The sequence below is a fragment of the Leiobunum rupestre genome, chromosome 7 (genome assembly GCF_980474605.1).
Source record: "Leiobunum rupestre chromosome 7, qqLeiRupe1.1.hap1, whole genome shotgun sequence".
NCBI classification, from domain to species: Eukaryota; Metazoa; Arthropoda; class Arachnida; order Opiliones; family Sclerosomatidae; genus Leiobunum; species Leiobunum rupestre.
This window is the reverse complement of record NC_143390.1, coordinates 18,132,207-18,151,556: the sequence shown is the minus strand read 5'-3', so window position 1 is coordinate 18,151,556 and position 19,350 is coordinate 18,132,207.

Below are 19,350 nucleotides of genomic sequence, written 5' to 3'. Positions count from 1 at the left end.
CGCGAATAATCGAATTTTTTGATCAAATAGTCGAATATTCGAAAAGATAGGGAAAGAGTATTTGGTATTTTCAAATAGTTTGCAAACTGGTCGAATAACCGCGGGTCTTTTTCTAATTTGTTGACGTTCAAGGCCATCCCAGGAGAGCGTAGGGAAATTTCCGAACTCGTCCTTATATCTGGCACCTCTCTTAAGGCCGCAGCGCCAAGGACCATATAAAGAGTAGCTTGCGCGTTCGTTATCCATATCGTTTGTATTAAAACTTCTTAGCGAAAGGCAGAAGCTATGTATTCTAGCGCCTATTGGCTAGATTACTCGCGTGTTCTGTTTTGTTATGGAATTTTCTAGAATAGCAAAGTAAAACTAAAATTGAGTCTAAAACGTAAACCAAGTCCAAAAAAAAACTAAAAACCGGGAGGAAAGTTGAAGTACGTAACTTTATGGATTTTTCTGTTTAGAATTTTTGAGTTAACTAAATTAATAATTATTGATTTAAAAGTAAATAAATGCAATTTTTTAATTTGTAACAAAAGATCTGCTCCCTCGCGTTTTACATATATTTAAAAACTTGAAATTTTAATTAAGTGTTTGCAAACTATGAAGTATGTAGCATGTCCTTTGATTTTAATTGTAGTTAGTAGTTACTAAAGGTTAAAAGTCGCTAGAAGACTTGGCCCTGGAGTGCTACCTAGGGTATTAGCCTAGTTAATTATTATTATTATTATTATTTTGCCTTGGTACCCAATTAAAATATGTATGATAATTGATAAGTTGATATGCAGTATATTTTTGTAGGTTACGATTAACTCATTTTGATCAAATCGAAAAAATTGTTCGAAGGAAGGTTGAAAATAAAGAAATTTTATACAACAATTAGAATTAATTTGAATGGTAAGTTAGAGTTTACCACAGTGGCGTAATATAAAATTCTGCAGCCTGAGACAATGGACCCCCTTCAGTGTTTTTTATTAAGAGCCTTAGAGAAGGCTAAGTAAATAGAAAAATTTAAAATTTAAAAGACCATCTTTTAGGACGGGCCTGTCATTATACCACTAATTTACCAAGTTTGCCCAGAGAACTTTGTTCTAGGCTATACTGTAATTGGTTTAATATTTTACTATTTTCAAGTAAAACGAACAGTGATTTCAATTACTTTTTTTGACAAATATGCAAACTATTTGACTATTTGAAAACCAAATACGTCGAATTATATGATATTCGAAATACTATTTGGTATTTGATCAGTTAACTGGTCTAAATTTTTGCCCTGAAAATATTCGACCAAATTATTTGACGTTATAAATATTCGATTTGGTATTTGCCGTGCTTTGAAAAAAATATTTGATATTCGATTCGATCCCCAAAAAATGGTATTTGCACACCTCTAAGATGCGAAACTCCCTATACCCTAAGCAAACCAGTTTTTTTTCAAATTTTTGCCGATCGCAGCGACGCCTGTACGTGGGGAGTAATCGCAGAGATCCTAGGATTGTTACCCCTAGCTGAAAACTATTCGTGAGTTCTGAACCGTTAAGAGAACGGCCTAGGACTGAGCTGTAACGTCACGCAAAAGTTCTGGATAGTTCAGAACTTTGGTACGAATAGTTGTGATTCGTACGATTTGACGTACGCAGCCCGATGTGTAGACGAATTTTTGAGATTTCAACCTCGAGTTCCGGCCAGTACTTGCTCTTGAGCAGGTGCCATTTAGAACGGTTCCGAACGGTTCAACAAGAGGTTCTTGTCTGCGAATAGTTTGCATTTGGGTAGTTCTAGAATTTTTTTTTGCCGAATAGTGCGCAAGGGGACTTGTTGAACGGTTCAGAACTCACGAATAGTTTTCAGCTGTTGTTTACAATTTTTGCGTCTCTCGGCTTGAAACGGGCGCTTCCTTCCGGCCGAAGGGCGGCGCTGATGCTTGCATTTTTCTGTCAGGTTTTCGACGGAGTTTCGCATCTCTATAACTGCCAGGATCTCTGATGTTAGGGTATAAAAGCCGGCAGTGGCGTAGCCGGGGGGGGGGGGCACATGCCCCCCCCCGAAACGTATGGTCGTACGTACAAATATTTTTATTTTCTTACTTTTTTGTCAATGGTGTGCCCCCCCCCGAAACAAAATCCTGGCTACGCAACTGAAAGCAGGTAAAAATGCCTGATATACCTCACAATGTAAAGGTACAGGTGTATATTAAAAGGTGTTCTTTATTAACTCAACAAAAGGTCTAGGACCCATCACGTCAAGACAAATAGAGATAAATTTATAAATTATATACAGGAAATAGAGTAAATTGCACTATATACAAAAGTAAATGCTCAATATTTCACTAACGGGAGGCAGAAAGCCAAAATAGTTCGAGATAGTTTGACAGCTCCTAGCCTTCTTCCGAAACTGAGCTTGGTTGGGGAGTCCCTTTAGGTGGTCCCTAGAGGATAGCGCCGCCGATCAAACGCTGCCGCCGCCGACTATTTAGATAACGCCGAAACGCCGCCGAAGATAAATTTAATGAAACTCGGATTATAAAAAAAAGGAAAAAAATTCAGTGTAATTTCGTACGTTACGGGGGCCCCTAAAGGATGCGCCACAACTCCGATGACATTGATTACACCCAAGGTTCGTAAAAACAAGGACTACTGTCCTTGGTAAAAATGCTTGCCGCACTATAAGGTTGGCCGGGCGCGGGTTTGGGGGGATTACACCTAGGAGCAACAAACACAGCAACCCACACAAGAAGAACGCCACCCGTAAGCAGTGTTGCCAAATCGTCGGAAAAATCCCATATCGTGGGACTTTTTACTGCTACTTTTGAGAAATGGGATAAAGGGATTTTTTTTTACAAATTCAAAGGTTTTCATGGGATTTTCCAGTTTTTGAGGATTTTCCGAAGGTAGATTGAACTTTTCCGACTTTAAACAACAACTTCGGCATTTTCAATTGCATACCTCAATAAAAAATATTTTAAAGTAAAATCTACACAAAAAATATTATTTCATTGGTCTCAAAACTTTGTGCCTATTTTCTGCGGAATTTTCGAGAATGGAAGGGGTTGTGGCTATTGGGTGGTTTTTTGCCGGGAGCTGTGGGATTTTCGAGTCTTATTGAACATTGGAAACACTGCCCGTAAAAAGTCGTTCATTTTCTTGTGTACAACTTTCATTGGTTAGACGCTTTAGCACCTGCTGCCGTCGGAAGGGGAAAATTCGGAAATTGTCTTCCCATGCCCGTAAAACGTTCAGCGTAAAGGCTAGACCAATGAAATTTGTACATAACGCTGCGTGTTTAAAGGCTAGCTGCGTTCTCCTTGTGTTTGTTGCTCTTATATTACACCGCGTTCGAGAAAAAAATGGAACGTAGTTGCGTTCAATAACACCATATGTAACATTATTACTCGTAAGTATGCATCTGTATAACATTTCCATATAAAAAATTTCAATGAGACCTTGTTTCACACGGACCATACAAAAAGCGGACTAAAAATGCAATTTTTTATATACTCCTGGCGTTATTGAATAGGTTACCACGGAAACTAAATAACGTGATCCCGAGGCACTAGCTAATCTAGAGATTGTTGAAGTTAGAAGCGCGCGAGTTACTCTTCACTTTTCCCATCGGCAAAGCTGGGGCACGTAGCTTTGGCCATGGCCGCCCTTGTGGGCGCGAATTTTTTATGAATACGAAAAAGCATGGGTGACGTTGTGTGACGTAGCACTGCCATTACTCTATTAGGAGACAGGCGATTGTCGTTGACTCCATCCACAAAACGTTTGCCGTATTGCGTGATTTAACCGGTGAAGAAAATGACTCGTGAATCAGTGGCGTAAATAGCGCCCGAGAACTAGGGGGCCCCCAAACGTTTATGATTAAAATCGGTGGTATTTAAAAGGGCCCCAAGTCATTTTTCGCGGGGGGGGGGCGAAGTTCCTAGTTACGCCACTGATCGTGATTCTTAGAACAATACCTGTACTTTAACAAAATTACTTGATAATCATAAATAAAGGAATTTATTATTTTTGTACAATCAGAAAGATGTGTATTCAAATTTTTTAAACTAAATTTATCGCTAAGCCTTGGCACTGAAAGCTAGTCAAGTTTCAAATCAAGTTAAAAGAAAACATTTTATTTATAATTTAAAAGGAAATAATATTTCATCGGAAATTAACTTACCAATCGGTTTTCTCTGAAATTCATTTTCGTCTACAAAAATATCATAGGCCTACTGTTTATTTTCTTCAGCATCAAGTAAACTGATGTTATATTCCATATTTAAACTTTACCTCTAAGACAACGAAGAAAGAAAGAACGTAAAATTGTTTCGTGGTTTTATTCTCTCGCGAAATTCGCTAGTTTCAATAATTTAAAAGTATTTTCAAATACCACAAGTACAGTCAACTTCAATAGTTTTGACAAGCGCTTTTATTTATCGCAATTGGCCAAGATAGTACTTTTGCGCGAGACTTATTTTAAGAACGCGCTGCCTAATTCAGTGCATATTTTTTTAAACCGATAGATGGCGCTAATGTTATTGAAACTACCAAATTGGAAATCAGCTCTTGGGAACGACTTTACTACATAAATTAAGCAGTATTAAACAAAATCTAATCAGCAACTGAACGAATATTAATCAATCTATGGTTAAAATATTTGGCTCCTGGGACAAAGAATATAAAGCCCCAGGAATGGAAGGTGTATCTCCGTCTAGTGGAACTTTTGCGCCTCTCGTTTTTAAAGAGAGACCGGGTTGCGTTAACCGTTTCCGGTTACTCTGATTTGCTTTGCCGGAAGTTTCTAACGCAGCCAAAACATGCGGCCAAAAATATCAATCCTTCCATTTCTGGGGCTTTATATTCTTTGCCTGGGACAATTGTAGCTGTGGTTATCGCTCCAGTGAACCCATTACCGGTAAAGAACACCGACACGCGAAAATCAATAATTCGAATCTATTCATAACCTTTGTCCATTTGACTTAGAATTCCGGGTTAGGTAAAAACAAGACTGAATTTGTATTTAACCATCAAGTTCTTAAACAGTGAAGGTAATTTCTTTTGGGGGGGGGGGGATTCAATCTGAGCAACCCCCACCCCCCTGAAGAGTTCCTCAAAAAAACTGATCGTACCCCTCAGGAATTTTTCATAAAGGGCGTCTGAATTTTTTCTGACAGGGTGTTTTTCTAGAAAACTATGATAGTTTGAGGTTTGCAATTTTCAAGGTACTATAGTGGACTTTCTAATTTATAAATTTAAGGAAAATTTAAGAAGATTTTCATGTTTTTAAAAAAATTATGTTTTGATTGGTAGGTGAATACTTTCAATGAGATAGTTGTAGGGCATACTTGAAAACATACAAATAAAGTTGATTCGGTTGAAAAAGATCATGAAAAATAACAAGTTGGTCATAGGAGGCAATAGCTTTTTCGAACATTAAGCATAACCAAAGGTTTATCCTTTTATTCAATCAACAAAAAACACCAACCCCAAAAAATTACAGATTTTCTATAATACATGTATCAACACGATGAAACATGTCTAGAAATTAACACTGTATCATACTGGATACATATCATTCTAAAAATCCTAGTTTTTCAGATTTTATTTGCAATTTAACCACTTGGTATTGAGGTGGCGTAAGTATTTGATTTAATATCCACTTTAAATACATGTCAACAAATAACATCTTATTCCAGCAATTAACACTTGCGTAAAAATATAGGTAAATGGTTATAGCTCGTGTGGTAAAGATATTATTTTTTCAGGATTAAACTTAATATTCACATCGGAATATTCGTAAGTAAGCGGCCTCGAATTTATACCCGCTTCGATCTCGGTCAGCACAGTCTCATTTCTTGAAAACTGAGGAGGGCGTGGCCTAGCGTTTTTCGTAGTGCAGTTTTAGTGGAGCGCACCATACGCTCCCAAAATCCTCCCCACCACGCTGCCTTTTCCGCTATAAATTTTCAGTTATTTCCTTTCTTACCAAAGAAGGTCTTAAGTTCGTCCGATTTTAGGTTTTTCCACAATAATTTTAAGTCAGCATTAGCCTTGGTTAAGTTAGTTGAATTATCTGTGTATGCCCTTATGAACTCTTCAGTATTTAACGACAGCACTAACTCTAGGTGTATCGCTCTGCTCACAGCACACGTAAAGGCCCATTTTCATGCTCGCTGGTAGCAAAAGTATATACGGGGAGAAAGTCTATCATTCACTACCTTCAGATTTTACCTTCCACCATGCTTGACACCCTTTTTAAAGAGCTAGTGGTCACGTGATATTTCTAACCAATAACGATAGCACATTACGCGCGAAGTAGTGCATATGTGGTATTCCGGTCCCCGCTCAAGATGAAAATTTTGAATTTTATTCCCTGGCAACCATGTCACCGCCTCGCGATTTCAAATAGTCTCTCTGTCAAATGCTGACAATTATTTCCTTCGAGAACGGTTGATTTTAATTAATAATTACTACATCAATTGTAAAATAAACAAAAAAAGCTCGTAGCTATAGCTATTATTTCAGTTAAACTTGCAAATTGTTAGGCCTTAATATCGTAGATTTACCAATTAGTCCCGATCTCTGCTCTTAGATTTAAGTGAGCCTTATTCTAGTTACGGTTTATTTCTTTTCAAAAGTCGTGTTATTATTTTTAAAATGTCGCATTTTAGTTTCTATCATATCTCTACTTTATTTAGGAACTAAATTAACCAAATTATCGAATGCAAAAGTTTAATATTCACGTATTTTATAGATAACTATTTTTCAACGTGGCGGAGTACAACCGATACCTTTGTATCCCTGTAAAGAGGCGAGGGGGAAGTCATTTCCGAAGCCAAAAAAATTTACCCCTCAAATAAGACGTCGTGCGGTTGGACCCAAGTGCCAGACTTTCTCCCCCTATTTACTTTTGCTGGTAGCGGATAAAAATTGTCAAAATTCGCATCCGCCACTCGCAAGCGTGAAAACTAAGACCATTTACCCCTGGACTGCAATGAAGATAGGCGTTGTTGTTAGGCTAGTGTCGCCGCTACCCCAACGCCACCATCGTTATTTAGAGGCAACTCTCGTCCACAAGGGAATTCGGACTGAGAAAACGCGTTCACTTCGCGCTCCTTTCGTTCATAGCGTCGCCCTCCTCTCCCGACATTTAACTCGGTCGCCCCGCGAGTCGTGACCAATTTTTGCCCGTTATTTACGGCGTCAAGGCTTAAAACGCATGGTAAAGTTTATTGAAATTCCACCTAAAACGTTTTGGGAACTTATTGAAGGTATGTTTAATTATGAATTTTCGAATTTTTTAAGGAAATGTTTTTTAATCATTTTTATCATGGTGTTAGATTAGAGCTCGGCGAAACAGATAAATTAACCGCTAAAGTTTTGATTAACCATAAAAATTACGGTTAACTGTTTATTCATGGATATTATCCACGGCTATATAGCAATTTAATAATTAACGATAATTTTCGTTTGTGGATAAAAATAAATAAAGTGATTATTTCTTATCCAAACGCCGAGCTCTGTGTTAGAGGGAACGACTCATAATTTCGAAAATCACAACTCCGAATACAAAATTCCCATAAATTCCCATAACACCGATTTCCATTTTTCCGAATTCCCATAACTCCGAATTCCCATTACGTAGAATTCTCATATCTTCGAACCAAAACCCCGAATACAAAATTCCCATAACTTCGCCTTCCCATAACTTCGCCTTCCCATAACTTCGAATTCCCATAACTTCGCCTTCCCATAACTTCGAATTCCCATAACTTCGAATTCCCATAACTTCGAATTCCCATAACTTCGAATTCCCATAACTTCGAATTCCCATAACTTCAAATTCCCATAATAAATAAGAAAAATGAGTCCTATATTGATGATCTCACCACCGGTCGCCATCTTAAAAACAAAACAAATATATAACCTTTAACCTCTAACTTATCCCTTCTTACTCCAACTCGTTTTTTTCGTCAAGATAGAATTGGAATAAAATGACGTCATAGGGTTACACTTTTGAACCTGCTCAAAAAACCCAGATCAGGCGAAAAAAAACCACCTAATGTTATATAAAATTATATTTTTAATAGGTGGTTTTTTTTCGCCTGTTCTGCGTTACGTATTATTTTGTACCCTTTGACGTTTTCAGTATAGGGACGTCACCACTGCCTTAATTAGCGAAAACGCATCAAGGACCGAAAGTCCATTTCGAGAAAATCATTGAAATTCATTTGGAAAAACCATTTAATACGTTTTTGCTTAATTCATTCAAACAAATGCTATTTGCAAATTTGTTACTATCTAGTTTATACCAATTAATGTGTTATTGCACAGTAATTTTAAAATATCATGACTGATGACGCGTCTATATCTAAAAAATATTCAAGCTAGAAAGGTTTGTTGATTTAATAATAATAATATTTCGCAAAATAAAACTCTGCGGGCAACCACAGAGGCCTATACGTGGTGGTTAGATTCCATACAAAAAAGGTTTAAATAGATAAAACCAAATTTAAAAATAATTAAATTTAACATAAGAAATTAAGAATTTTGCGGAAGCCAAATGCCAAAAAAGAATTCCGATACTCAATTGAGTACGGAATTGAATTCTGAGTGACATTCTCCCGGATTCCAGCCCAGCACCGTAACCAGGATTTGATTTCGGAGATAGCACACAATGGGAAACAAAAAAAGCCATACGTTTCGGGGGAGGTGGACTTGCCCCTTGGCCCACCCATCTGGCTATACCACTGCATGCTCCTCTCTATTTGAACTCTGTTTGAGCCCAAAAACCAACCTTTTTCTATTTGACTAGGCAAAAACCTAACTTTTCACCCTACCCCTCTAAGACCGAGGGGTAAGACAGTCTCATATAATCGGTACACCGAGTTCGTGCATTTAGCACTGTTAAAGGTACATATTTTCAAGAGTTCGCGAGTTCCATTTAGCACTGTCAAAGGTACGGCAGTTTACACCGAGTTCGCAGAGTGTCTTACCCCTCGTCTAAGACGAAGCACTTCATTACATACGTTCCTGATTTCCATACGTGACAAGTCACAACGTAACTAAAACCAAAAAAGAAATGCCATAGCACCCACTTAAAGGAAGAAACAACTGGACCATGATTATCCAAATTATAGTTCGACTATTCAAATTTGTTTAATGCTGGGAAAAGGGTGGGGCTACTACCTCTCTGCTGAGCGGCCTGACACGTAGTCACAGAGTGGATAATGTAAGGTTACAAGGTAGTCGATTTGGTACGGTTTTACCTCTATAGATCACCGTAAAACGAAATAGAGGCTACGCGGTACCGTATTTCGACTTACTCGAATTCGTTTTTTAGTGTTTGTCGAAAGAGTATTTCATACTTCGTTTATACTATAAATATGAAAAATAGAATCAATATAGTTTCAAAGTTATTGGTTGTTTTCATTTTGAAAAAGCATGGGGTAAAACTGTTATTCAATTTAAATAAGCTTAATGTTTTTTTTTGAACTAGCGTATTGACGTGGGATCTTTCGGGGCCCCCTGACCCAGGAACTCTAAGTCCGCCCCTTTGCGTAATACAGCAAACCGGAAGCTGTCAAACATGCATTGAAACCGGGTAAATCGATATTGTTTCCACATCTTACAATTAAAGATTTTGTAAAATTGCCATGTTTAAATCGGGCGTCGAATTCGTGAGGTTACCGGCGAACCGCGATCGGTGAAATTTCTCACGCAAAGAATTGCTATTGCGGTTCAAAGAGGGAACGCAGCATCAGTTCTTAACTCGTTCCCCCCAGGTGTTTCGCTCGCCGATTACCTGGCAACCTTGTGCTAATTTCTTTTATTTTATTTTGGTTCACCATAAACATTCTATGTAACTTTGTTTAAGTGCTTAAAGTGAATAAATCTATTACTAATAGTACGAAGCGCTCTTCTATCACACGTTTAAAGAAGAGTAAAAAATTCGCCATTTTGGAAAATGACGACCAAAGTTATAAAAAAGCTACGTATTCACAAACTGCTTAATACCATAAGTAACATAATACTGTAAGTATGACACTTCCTATTCTCCTAATGATAAATTTCTTGATGATAGTCTGTCTCGGCATGACCATATAAATCATTAATAATAATAATAATAATAATAATAATATTTATTTCGCAACACAAAGTTTGCAGGCAACCACAGAGGCAAAGCCTATACAGGGTGGTTACCAAAACAGTACAAACAATTAAAATAAATAATTTAAAAACAAATACACAATATAAATTATACCAGATATTAATTAAATTATAAATAAATAAATTAAGAATTTTGAAAAAGCCAATCCGAAAAGAAGACCAAAAATGTTGAATTGAATGAGAAGTGGCATTCTACCGGATGTCAGCTGGCAAAAGATTCCAAATCCGTGCACTTCTGAAGAAGAAGGAATTTTCTAAAGCCAAGCATCTAGCAAACTTTAGATTATACGTAGGGCAGGTCTTCCGGGTGCATAATGTCATTTTGTCATCTGTATTAAAGGTCGGTGACTTGACAATTTTCAAGAGTGTGACCATATCCGAAACACTTCTACGAACGGAGAGTGGCCAAAGGTGAAGATTTCGTAAGCGTTGGCTATAAGGAATATGACCAGGCAAATACGACCGAGGCTACTTAAGGTAGTAACTCGGGAAATTACGCTGTACGCATTCCAGTGCTGCAATATCCTTATTGAGATAAGGATTCCAAACTGGAGACGCATAGTCCAGCACTGGCAAGCACATCGAACGAAAGAATGTGGTAGATGCAGGCGTAAAACCAGTGGTTCTACGAATAAGACCACAAAAGCGGTGAGCTCGATTGCTAGCGTAATTAATGTGGGAGGTCCACTTTAGATCTCTTGAAACGACGACACCGAGAATCTTCATAGAGTACACACGGTTAAGTGGAACGCCATTAATATTATAGGAGACATCATCATGGGACTTCCTCCTTGTAATTACCATGACGTTGCATTTTTTAATATTGAGGGAAATGTTGTTGGCCACACCCCAATTGAAAATACTAGTGATGTTATCTTGCAAGTTCAAAAGATCCGCGGAAGATCTAATTGCGAGATATATATAGCTGTCATCCGCATACTGATATAGATAACATTTTGAAGTCAACACAGATGGCAGATCAGACACAAAGACGTTGAAAAGTAATGGTCCCAAAATCGAGCCTTGAGGCACTCCAGAACGCGCTGGAAGGTACGTGCTGAATTCACCACGATAGGTCACTCGTTGAAAGCGATTGGATAAAAAATCCCGAAGCCAAAGCAATACCTCACCAGTGATCCCGATTCTTTGAAGTTTAAAAATAAGCCGCTTGTGGCAAACGGAGCCAAAGATTTTGACCAGTCAAACGACACCACGTAAATGTCAGTTGGGTTACGCTCATCGAGAAAGGAAGACCACTCGTGGAAAGACTTCAGAAGCTGGTGCGTGCAAGAGCAACCCTTCGAAATCCATACTGCGAGGTAGGTATTAAGGAACTGTCTTCCAAGAACTTATTCAGCTTCTCGTAATCAATCGATTCCAGTAATTTTCCAACGACAGACGTGAGTGATATAGGTCGATAATTTGAAAGATCGTTGCGCTTGCCCGACCCTTTGAAGACCGGCACAACATTAGCAAGCTTCCAACCAGAAGGCAGAGAAGACATCGATAGTGATAACTTAAACATTTTCACCATCGGGTCAAATATGGCAGGAGACATCAATTTAAGAAGCCTAGGATGTAATACCATCTGGCCCACAGGCCGATCCATTCTTCAAACGTTTCAAGGAGTTTTTTCTGATGTCGAAACGGATGGTAGAGATAAGGCAGTGTCTGACGTGCTAAAGCTTCGGTAGAAGAATTCACCAAAGGCCTTAGCTATGGCCAAAGGACATGATATTTGCCCATTCTTTACTTTAAACGAAGACGGTGGAGGGAGTTGGGACTTTGAGCGGATGAAACTCCAAAACCGCGTAGGATAAGTAGCAATGGTATCATGCAAATTTGACACAAATATTTCATGTGCACCTCTAGTCTTAGTTCCCAAAGTGTTGTTAAAATCCCGATACTTCTTCCAATCAAAATCTCTTCCCAACCATTTGGCCTTCCTAAAAAGAGAATTCTTCACGTGGCTCGCGTGAACAAGACCAGCCGTAATCCAGGGCGGACGCTTTTTTCCATGAATGGTTATACTCGGAACATTGTCCCTAACTCAATGCCCAAAAGAGATCAAGCCAAAGTTCCTAAGTCACATCAATATCACTTGAAGAAAAAACAATGTCCCAAGGAGCGTAGTACAAAGTGCCTGCAAGATCATTTTTAGACCGATCTTTGTAATTGAGAATAGTTCGATGAATTCTCTGAACAAAATACCGAGGTAAGTTCAGGCTTCCAGCAACCGCAAAGTGATCACAACCTGGTAGGCTGTCTCTAGTGTGAATCTCAGTGAGGAATCGTTCGTCATTTATGAAAACCAAGTCAAGGAAGTTATTTCCGCGTGTGGGATTTGTTATACCGTCTGTTGAAGTCCAAGGCCAAACACAGTATTGCAAAAAATTTGCTCCTGGGCTGTACAAAGGGACGGATTCGACCAGTCAACATGTAGGTTAAAATCTCCCATTAAGATGAAAACATCGTGCGGTGGAAGAGTCTCGGGTAAGAAAACAAGAAGGTCACTTACATCCTAAGGACTGACAACTCTCCGCGAGTTAAATCGGAACATATTTTAAACTTTATTTTTGTTTCTGAAGGTAGTTTTGTTCGAATTTGAGACCCAAACCTTGCCCAAACGTGCTTTGGCTCTTATATACAGCCGTAAAAATAATCTTTAGACGAATTTCCGGTTAGGAATCCTTCGATTACGCAATCACCCCACGACAGACCATCATTAATATCATTAACGGATGTCTTTCAGTTTCATAATAATGGTTATTATGTTAGTTATGATATTATATATGAAATGGTATATTTTATTTTTAATATTAAAAATATTTTGGTACGCCCTTAAAGCAAAGAGTGTTTATGTAGTCTCAGGGGATTTTAGCGTATTTTACAATTGTTCTCTTTCTGTAAAATGAATAGCATCGCTCTTCGATTAGGAAAGCCCCAAAATTTGTCATAATTTAGAAAAAAGCTCCGTTGAAAATTCTTAGTTTTTAGGTTTGGCCCGAGGGGCAGTTCACTCCCATGATTAAATCTGCACTCTTGGTTGATTAAATCTGATTAAATTTGATGTCTGTAGCTTTGGCTGTATTGAATTTAATCCGATTAAGTTTAATGTCTGTAGCTTTGGTTGTATTAAATGTAATCCAATTAAATTTTTAACCTTGATTACTTCTGCACTCTAAGAAGGAGTGAACTGCACTTCGGTTTGGCCTCGGGTTTGGCCCCGTTGGGCGCATTTCATTTCGCCGTCTAGCTTACCTGCAAAAAGTTCCGACTCCTCGTCTGCTTTTATTTTTGTTGACGTGCTTCGGTAAAGCTAAATTGTATCCAAAAAATTCCAAATTCGATTTCAAAGAACAAAATGAGCAGAAATGTTTGAAAAAATTAAGACTCGATGCAATGAAGTGAATAAACGACTACAGGCCAGCTCTTATTTTCAAGGAGTCGGATTCGACCTAACTAAGGGTGTGCGAGTCCTGTTTTTTGAAATTCGAGTCGAGTCTTGAGTCTTAGAAACTTGGACTCGCGAGTCCTCGAGTCCAAATATTAAGGACTTGATCGAGTCCTCGAGTCCTAAAGAATTAGGTTTAAAGCTTTCGAGTCCAATACGAGTCCGGAATGTTTTTAACGAGTCCAATTCGAGTCCTAATTTTTATCGAGTTCAATTCGAGTACTAAGTTATCGTGGCCAATTCGTCTGAAATTTATTTACCCCTGTTTAAATAATCTTGCCCAATAATAATGGACTCGCCGAGTAATAATGGACTCGCCGAGTAATATTAGACTCGCCGGGTAATTTTCAAATTATCTATTTACTCGAGTCCGCTTCGAGTAATTATGTACCCTTTTCGTGGGAATCGGGTACCCGTGCGAGTAATAAAATTACGTATTCCGAGTCCGAGTCCGAGTACTCGGACTCGGACTCGATAACGAGTACTCGCAATTTTCGAGTACTCGCACACCACTAGACCTAACCTAACCTACATAATCTCAGAATGTTATAGAATTTTAGGAACGTGTGAAAAGTATGGGAGACGTCACACTGATACTACTCTATTTCCCATTTTCTGTATTTCTGCTTGAAATACTTTAACACAGTAATAATAATCTAAACTACTAACGCCCCCATTTCAAGTGAAAATGGACTGCAATTTCTTGAAAACAATATAATAACTTACGAAAGTTAGTTCCTCCATTTAGATCCCCAGATTTAATTTTCATAAACCATGGATACTAACAAGGAGAGTATCCGAGGTGTTTTTTTCTGATTTTGTTCGAAGTCGGGCGTAATGTAGGCCAATATGAAAATTGAAATTTACCAAAATGAAACGGTGCACTATCCATTGGTTTTGCCATGGCAACCGAAAATGTTTTTGACCACTTAAAACAGAAATGAGATTTTTTCCTTATTTTACCCAAAAATATTTACAACTTTAACCCAATAATGTTAAAATTTACCCAAAAATGTTCCAATTTACCTAAAAGTGGTCGAAATTACCTATTTCGTGATTTTAATTTTTTTTTAAATTTTCGTAGGTAAAACCGAAAACATGCCATGCTTTTTAAAATGGAGATTTTTTGTTTAAAGTGGTCAAAACATTTTCAGCTTCCATAGCAAATCGAAAGGGAAGTGCAACGTCTCCTTTTGGGAAATTTCATATCTCAGATAGGTCTACATTATATCAAAGATAATTTAAACTCGTTGTTAAGAAACTGTTAAAATTATGTAGAATGTTAAAAATAAGAATTAAAAGTTTCAAAACTAAATGTCAAAAAGATAAAAATTAAAGGTTTTCTTAAAAAGTATTTTGTATTTTTAAACTTGTCTTTCTGTCGTTAATGATGTATTCGTACACGTGGTCGAGTTCGACAAGCCCTTGTAATGGCTGCCAGATGAGACCGGGGACCCCCGCATTGTTCGCGGATGCTCCTTTTCTAGAAGGCCCAAGACACGTGTTAAGTGTCATCTCTTGGGGGGAGCGGAAAGCGAACGAGAGGGGTTTAAAGGGTATCTTCTGGCATTCAATGAAAAAGAACCACTGGAAATCGGAGAAAACTAAAGCATTGTAAAAAATAAAAGTCCTAAAAAATAAAGCAATATTTCTCGGTTTTAAATAGACTTTGTTTCACTAGTTATTTCACCAATTCGATCAAACGATAGTTTAGTGGATTGTTTCAGTCCGATTTGCTAAAATCAAACGCTCTCCTAAAATTAAAATTGTTACGAGAAGAAATAAACCGAAATTCTTCACTCGTACCCTAGATTCGAATACTAAGAGCTTTCCCATTGACGGTTTTGTTACCAAGCGTTTACCCTTTTCTGGCACGTGACCTCAGAAAAATCGGGCTCCATCGGTTGCGGTTAGGAGCAAACCACGGAGCGAATTGTTTCTGAGTTCCAGCGGGAAGTGGGTAAACGCTATCGTCAACGCTCGAGAGAGTGATTTCGAATCTAGGGTACGAGTTTAAATTATCTTTGATTATATACGCCCAACTTTGAACAAAATCGGCAATTAACACATCGGGGACTCTCCTTGTAAGTGCCCAGTTTGTACCCTTATTAGAGACTCTTATATTGGGATTATGGGATAATTACTTAGGTGGGGAATGAACTAGTGGCGACATGGAAAGTAATCATCGCCGATTTCTATTTCGTCGCTAGTTCAATTCGCCACGTAATTATTCTAATTGTACTGCTCTAGCTTGTACCAAAATATTTTTATTGTTAAAAATTTGTTATTAAAATAAGCTGATTACCACTCAACTGAATAAAATATATGATTTAATATAATATCATAATTAACATAATAATCATAAGTATCACTGAACGACGTCGGTTAATGATATTAATGATGATCGGTCGCGGGGTGATTGCGTAATCGGTGGATTAGAAACTGCAAATTCGTCGAAAAAATGACACCTACGTATTATGTACTAGCCAAAGCACTTCCTTCAAACACCTGGGTAATGTTTAAAATTTGTCCCGATTTAATTTGCAAAAATCTGTTCGTCTAGAGGATGAATGGTAATCGCCGAGACAGACTATCATTAACTAACGTAGCATTGGGAGAATAGGACGTGTCATACTTATAGTTATTATGTATTAATATAAAATTGCAATTATAATTATAAACTAAAATTATGTTACGTTTTTTTAAGGCTAATATACTTCTCAATAATAATATGGTAGATATACAATACGTTCTAAAGTATTACTCGTTATGTTAAAATGTAGCTTTTTTCGCTTGACTTTTTCATAATTTAGGTCGCCATTTACCAAAATGGCGATTTTTTCTCTCTTCTTAAACGTGTGATAGACAAGAATTCGTAGAAGAGTGCTATTTAAACAGTTAAATTTTAACAAATTATTTAATTATAGTATGTGGAATTTTGGATTTCAAGAAATTTATCGATTGACCCTGTTTCAATGCATGTTTCCCACCTTCCGGTTTGCCTGTACTATAAAGGTACGATTGTCAGGAGCCACGACAGTCTGCCCGCGCGATTTTAAAAAGTCGTAGTTTTTAGGGTCTTGATATTGGTGTTTTTTATTTAAAATTATTTATCTACCGCAATTTATATTGTCTTAACATATTCTACTTACAAAACGTTGACATTTTTTGTAAGAATATTTTTGAAAGCTGATTTATTCAGTAACCGCGGAAGTACTCCATGACTAGCTCCTCCTAGGCTCCTACGACTAAAGTATATAGTATAAAGAGCCCTACATTACCATGCAAAATGCGGGTGCATTTGGCCCTACCTGCCCCCCAATTCCGCGGCTCCTGCTTTTATTTAATTGTGTACTGTAGCTGACATGGATATTGAAAGCTTAATATGTGTTTTTATATTAAAAATTCATTCTTCTGTCCCCTTCTGACAGAGGACGGAAAACACAACGCCATCTACATTATAGAATTTGTATTGTAACAATAAAATATGCTACCAAACAATTTTATTATACTGTAATAAAACATCATATTTAATTACGACCAAAAATTAAAATAAAGGGAAAACTTTAGTCAAGATTATTTAATTTCAATAATCTTGCTTTAGCCACAAGCGGGCGTGACACGTAGGAGGTTTAACTCTGCATAGTGTAACTAAATACATTTCGGAGAAATGGGACTTCGGTGATATGAGCTTTCGGAGTAAAAGCAAGAATATGTCAATTCGGTGAAAAGGGAATTCGGTGATATGGGAATTCGCAGAAAGGGGTATTCGGTGATATGGGGATTCGGAGAAATGGGGATTCGGAGAAATGGGAATTCGGAGAAATTGGAATTCGGAGAAACGAGAATTCGGAGATGTGAGGTCACTAAATACATTTCGGAGAAATGGGACTTCGGAGATATGAACTTTCGGAGTAAAAGCAATTCGGAATTATATCAATTCGGAGAAAAGAGAATTCGGTGATATGGGAATTCGGAGAAAGGAGAATTCGGCGTTGTGAGGTCGACCCGTGTTAGAATCTAACACGGGTCGACCTCACAACGCCGAATTCTCCTTTCTCCGAATTCCCATATCACCGAATTCTCTTTTCTCCGAATTGACATATTCTTGCGGGTGGACTAGTATCTAACAGTTAGATACTAGTCCACCCGCTAGAAATGAAGAGGAGCAGTGTTGCCAATGTTTTCAATTGGAAATTCCCTCTCTCGGTTTTAAAAATTCCCGCCTGATTTAAAAAATTCCCGCAATCATGTTTTTGGTGGAAATCAGGCCTGTAGCCTGGATTTTTCAGAAATTTTCAATCCGAGAGCCCGTTATACTATCAGTCATAGCTATGGTAAAAACAGCTTGTCTTTAAAATAGTAAGTAATGTGTTTCGTCTTTGAAAACGTAGTTCCCAGCCCCTTTAACCGACTTTAGCATTTGAAATTGGGTCGGGGGAAAATATTCGTAAAAGTGAAAATTCCCGCCAAATCGAAGTATTTCGACAAAAATTCTCTTTTTCCCTCCTAGCTAAATTATGAGCAAAAATTCCCGCAAAACGGGAAATTTCCCGCTCATTGGCAACACTGAAGAGGAGCCCCGTCCCGAGTTCGAGAAAAACAGCGGAAGAGAGCGCGAATCGTGCGCCTCCTACAGAAGGGGGGTTGCTGCATGTTTGTGGATTACTTTCGCGGATTTTCTCCACTTGGTGGTGTTTTGTAGCGGACACTCTGAAATCGGAGTTATAACGTTGGCATTGTAGTCCAGGGGTAAATGGTCTTAGATATATGTAAATAAACCAGTTCTCATTTATTTTATCCTCGTCGTCATCCTTTCGGGAGCTTTGCTGTTTGCTGTTGAGCAATTACTTCAACAATACTCTTACGCTAAGCTGAGTTTATAATTTTCAAAGAAGCGTAATATATATCGGTGTTTCTGTGGTAAAACATTCGCCTGTCATGTAGGAGGGCTCGGGTTCGAAACCTGGGCGGCGCATTCTTTTTAATCAACAGAGAAGAATCTACATTAGAATATCTTCGATGCAATAATTTAAATGGAACACGAAATTTCGTTCAATTTTAATAAAAACCGAAATTTAATATTCTGTTAATTTGTATTAAACGCTTCCGATAAGGCTGAAGGTCTAATTTTCGATGAAGCGTAATAAGTGTCGGTGGTTCTTTGGTAGAACGTCCGCCTGTCATACAGAAGGTCTCGGGTTCAATTCCCGCCCGATACTAAGACGAATACCGTAAACAATTGGTGGAAACCCTGCTATTTGGACGTTGAGACGTTTATCGTAACCCACAGCAGTCGGTCCGTCCCAAAAGTCAATAATAAGAAGAAGTTAGAGAGCATACGCCCATACATACAAAAAGCAAACACAACACACTTAACACCGACAACCGCCATAACACGAACTCAACATTCCCACATTACGCATAAACATGACAATAATGAAATTTCCAATGAAATGAGTTGACACCGTCACGACGGTGAGCGTTAACCAAAAAACAAAACGACCAACCGCAAATTTCTCCGTTAACGGTCTTTCGACTTTGCCCCGGTAACGCGTTCGCAGCCCACAGACAGACACACACACACACCGACAGACACGATGATTGTATAACCCCTCCTAGGGGACATAGAGGTAAAAAGTAATATTTCAAACTTAAAAAAATGTTACTTTATTTATGATAATAAAGCCTATTACAAGTTACAGAAACTTCCATTAAGCCTAAAAAGTTTTGTTTTCAAAAGCT